This window comes from Canis aureus, unplaced genomic scaffold (assembly GCF_053574225.1).
Source record: "Canis aureus isolate CA01 unplaced genomic scaffold, VMU_Caureus_v.1.0 ptg000216l_RagTag, whole genome shotgun sequence".
Classification (NCBI taxonomy): Eukaryota; Metazoa; Chordata; class Mammalia; order Carnivora; family Canidae; genus Canis; species Canis aureus.
Genome location: NW_027554486.1, coordinates 12,713 through 17,819, shown reverse-complemented (window position 1 = coordinate 17,819; position 5,107 = coordinate 12,713).

The window sequence follows — 5,107 nt, the reverse complement described above, 5'->3', positions numbered from 1 at the left end:
AAGAGAGAAAACAAGAACCAGATGATCCTCTCAAGAGACGCAGAGGAAGCATTTGACAAAATACGGCATCCATGGCAGATCCAAACCCTTCAGAGTACAGGGATAGAGGGAACGTCCCTCAGCATCTTCAAATCCATCTACGAAAAGCCCGTGGCAAATTATCATCCACAATGTGGAAACACTGGGAGCCTTTCTTCGAACATCAGGAACGAGAGACAGGGATGTCCACCCTCACCACGTCTTCTCAACATACTACTAGACATCTCGGCCTCAGCAATCAAGCGACAGAAAAAATAAAAGGCATTCACATTGGCAAAGAAGTAGTCAAACTTGCCCTCTTCACCGATGGCATGCATGGTACTGTACCCGGAAAACCCAAAAGACTCCACCCCAAGATCGTAGAACTCATACAGCAAATTCGGCAGCGTGGCAGGATCCTAAATCTATGCCAAGAAATCAGTCACCTCTCTATACGCCAACGATGACTCTGAAGAAAGAGAAATTAAGGAGTCGGTTCCAGTGACAACTGCACCCAAAAGCATGAGATACCCAGGAATACACCTAACCAAAGAGGTAAAGGATCTCTACCCGAAAAACCACGGAACACATCTGAAAGAAATTGAGGAGGACACTAAGAGATGGAAAACTATCCCATGCTCCTGGATTGGAAGAATTCATATATTGGGAAAATGTCAACGTGACTGACCCAGGGCAATTTACACATTGATTGCAATCCCTATCATCAAAAATACCAAAGGCTCCCTTCAGAGAGTCGCCACAAATCATCTGAAGATTAGTGTGGAATCAGACAAGACCCCGAATGCCCAGGGCAATATTAGAAAAGAAAACCACAGCTGGCGGCATCACAACGCCGGACTTCAGGTTGTGCTACAAAGCTGTGCTCATCAAGACAGTGTGCTACTAGCAGAAAAACAGACACACGGATCAATGGGACAGAAGAGAGAAATCCAGAAGTGGACCCTCAACTCTACGGTCAGGACCATATATTCGACCAAGCAGGAGAGACCATCCACTGGAAAAAAGACAGCCTCCTCACTAAAGGCTGCTGGGAACGTTGGACAGCCACATGCAAAAGAATGAAACTGGACCATTCTCTCACACCATACACAGAGATAAAACTCAAAATGGATGAAAGATGTAAATGTGAGATGAGATTCCATCAAAACCCTAGGGGAGAACACAGGCCACGTCCTTCCCGAACTTGGCCACAGTAACTTCTTGCAAGATACACCCGTGAAGGCCAGAAAACAAAAGCAAAGATGAACTATTGGGACTTCATCGGGATGAGAAGCTTCCGTACAGCCAAAGAGACACTCAACAAAACCAACAGACAACCTCCAGAATGGGAGAAGCTACGTGCAAATGACCCGTCAGATAAAGGGCCAGCATCCACGATCTCTAAAGAACCCATTCAACTCAACAGCAGAGAAACCAACCATCCAATCCGGAAATGGGCAAAAGACACGAACCGAAATGGCACAGAGCAAGACGTCGACGTGGCCGACAAGCCCATGAGAAAATGCGCCGCATCACTGTTATTTCCATCAGGGAAACACACGTCAAAAGCACAACGAAATCCCACCTTACACCGGTGAGAATGGGGAACATTGGCCAGACAGGAAACCACAAATACTGGACAGGATGTGCAGAAAGGGGAACGATTTCAAAATTCAACAATTTCAGAGGTAGCCATATTCACCTGAAAGGGACCAAGGGGGAGGGGGGCATGCTGCCGGCCAGGCTGGGGAGCTTAGGGAGGGACCTGAGAGCGGGGAGGGGGTGGGGGGAGGAGGAACAGCCAAGGGCCTTGGGGGGCCTGGGGGGGCCCAGCAGCCCAGGCCCTCAAGCCACCGCCCCAAGGCCCTGCCCTGACATCGCAAGGTGCCTGCATCCTAACCCCTCTGAGCTGCCACGGATGGGTTCGGCGGCACCTCCCCGAGCCCCGGTGGAGGGGCCCCACACCCTCCCTGAGCCGCTCCTGTGAGACCTGACCTGACACGTAGGAGGCCCCGCCGCCGCCCCCCTCCGAGAACAGGTGCCACCACTCCTCCCCCGCGCAGCCCTCTGCCCGGCACCCTGGCGGCCCAAAGGGTGTCCGCCGGGCTCGCCACGGGGGCGCCTCCATGCGGCCCCCAAGACTCACTGTCCCCCTCCGGTCCCTCCCAGGCACCCGCCGCGCCACCAGCGAGGGCCAGATGCCTCTCGCACAGCCACCCCGGGGCCCGTCACGCCTCCCGGGGCCCACGCTGACCTGCGCGCCGGGGGCCCAGGCCTGCAGAGCCGCTGCCGCGAGCCCGGAGCGCGGGGAACCGCGGGGAACCGCGGGGAACCGCGGGCCTGGACTGGGGGCGCGGCCGCGCAACCTCCTGCCGTGCCCACGTCGCCGCATCTGCGCACAGCTCCTCCTGCGGCCACGCCCCGGCCCCCTTCAGGTCACGCTCGGGCTCAGGCGCCTGGGCAAGCTCCCGCCCCGCCCCCGCCACGCCCCCCGCAGACCTGCCACACAGAGGCCCGCCCTCCGCGGAGCCTACAGGGGACCCGAGACCGCCTCTGCCTCCCCCCGCTAGTCTAGTCGGGGCGCCGGGGCCGAGGCCTTGCGCCCCGGCTCAGTCCCGAGGGACACCTGCTCACGGAGGCACGGAGCCTCTCTCTGGCTCTGTGTCTCCATCCCTGTCCCTCCGTCCCGGTCTCTGTCTCTCCCTCACTGTCTCCCTCGCTCTCCCTCCCGGTCTGGCCCTGTCTCCCTCCCAGTCTCTCTGCCTCTGCCCCCACCCCCATCTCTCTCTCTCTCCCTCGCCCTCCCAGTCTCTGTGTCCCTCCCAGTCTTTCTTCTCTTACTGCCTATCATGGCCTGTCCCTCGCTGTCTCTCTCTCCCTGTCTCTGTGCCTACCTTCTTGTCTCTCGGACTCTCACTTGTCTCCCTCCCTGTCTCATTCTCTCCATCCTGTCTCTGTCTCGCTGTCTCCTCCCTCCCTGTCTCTGACTCTCCCCTCCTGTCTCTCGGTCTCCCTCCCTGCACCTTGGTCTCTCCCCTCTGTCTCATCTCTCCCTCTCTGTCTCTTGGTCTGTCTGTCCCTCCCTGTCTCTGGATCCTTCCTTCCCTGTCCTGTGTCTCTCCCCCATCTCGATCTCTCACCCCCGTCGTCTCAGTAACTCCTCCCTGTCTCCATCTCTCTCTCCCTCCCTGTCTCTCGGTCTCCCCCTCGCTTTCTCTCCGTCTCCCTGCCCACCTCTATCTATCTCTCCCTCCCTGTCTCTGTCCATCCCTCCACTTCTGTCTCTCCTTCCCTGCCTCGGTCTCTCCATCCCTGTCTCTCGCCACCCGTCTCCATCTGTCCCTCCCTGTCTGTGTGTCTCCATCCCTGTCTCTCTCATCCTGTCTCTCGGCCTCTCCCTCACTGTATCTCGGTCTCCCTCCCTGGCTCTGGCTCTCACTCCCTGTCTCTCTGTCTCCCCCTGCCTGTCTCTCGGTCTCTCCCTCCCTGTCTCTGGGTCTGTCCCTCCCTGTCTCTCGGTCTCCCTCCCTCTCTGTCTCTCCCACGGTGTCTAGATCTCACCCTCCTTCTCTCTGTGTCTCGGTCTCTCCCTCCCAGGCTCTCGGTGTCTCCCTACCTGTTTCCCTGCCTCTCCCTGCCTGTCTTTCTGTATCTCCCTCGCTGTCTCTGTCTCTCCATCCCTGTCTCTCTGACTCTCCTTCCCTGTGTCTGTGTCTGTCTCTCCCGCTGCCCCATCTCAGTCTGTCCCCGCCCTGCCCCCCACCCCGTCTCCTCTCCCGCCCTCTCTCTGACTCTCGCTCCCTGTCTCGCCGACTCTCCCTTCCTGTGTCTCTGTCTCTCTTTGCGTCTCTGTCTCTCTGCCAGTCTCTGTGTGTCTCCCTTCGTGTCTCCCAGTCTCTCACTCCGTCTCGTTCTCTCCATCCTGTCTCTGTGTTCCCCTCTCTGTGTCTCAGTCTCCCTCCCTTTCTCTCTGACTCTTCCTCCCTGTCTCTCAGTGTATCCCTCCCGGGCTCTCGGTGTCTCTCTGTCTCTGTCTCTCCCTCCCTGTCTCTCTGACTCTCCTTCCATGTCTGGCTCTCTCCCTCCCTTCCTCATTCTTCCTCCTTGTCTCGGTCTCTCCCTCACCATCTCGCTGTCTCTCCCTCCCCATCCCTATCTCTCCCTCCCTGTCTGTGTCCCCCTCCCTGTGTCTGTCCATCCCTCCAGTTCTGTCTCTCCTTCCCTCTCCACGTTAATGAAACAAAGGATGAGAACCGTAGGATTCTCTCAATAGATGCAGAAAAAGCATTTGACCAAATAGACCATCCTTTCATGATGAAAACCTTCTGCTGGGTACGCATACTGGGAAAAAAACCTCAATTATCATAAAACCCATGTACAAACGACCCAGAGAGGGAACGTGCTCTTCATTGGGAAAAACCTGGAGCTTTTCCCTTAAGGTCAGGAACACGACAGGGTGTCCACCCTCCACACTCTCGTTCGGCAGAATAGTAGTGGTCCTCGCTTTCCCAGCGACATTCCGAAACAGAAAAAAAAGGCATCCGGATCGGCAAAGAAGTCAAACTCTCACTCTTCACAGAGGACATGACACTCTATGTGGGAAACCTCACACAATCACTAGACTAGATCGTACGTAAGGGATCTATCCAACAAGACGACCTAACTAACGATCGTGGGTATCTATGCCCTGAATGAGGGAGTTGCCACGGATATCAATCAATCGCTAAGCAAAGTTAAGACATACTTAGATAATAATACCCTTTTACTTGGAGACTCGAATACGGCGCTTTCTGCAATTGACAGGTCTTCCAGGCACAGCATCTCCAAAGAAACAAGAGCACTAAAGGATACAGTGGACCAGGTGGATCTCACAGATATTTACAGAACTTTACATGCAAATGCAACTGAATTCACATTCTTCTCAATTGCACGTGGAACTTTGTCCAGAAGAGACCACATACTGGGTCACAAATCAGGTCATAATCGATACCAAAACTTTGGGATCGTCCCCTGCATATTTTCAGCCCATAATGCTCTGAAACTAGAGCTCAACCACAAGAAGTTTGCAAGGATTTCAAACACGTGCAGG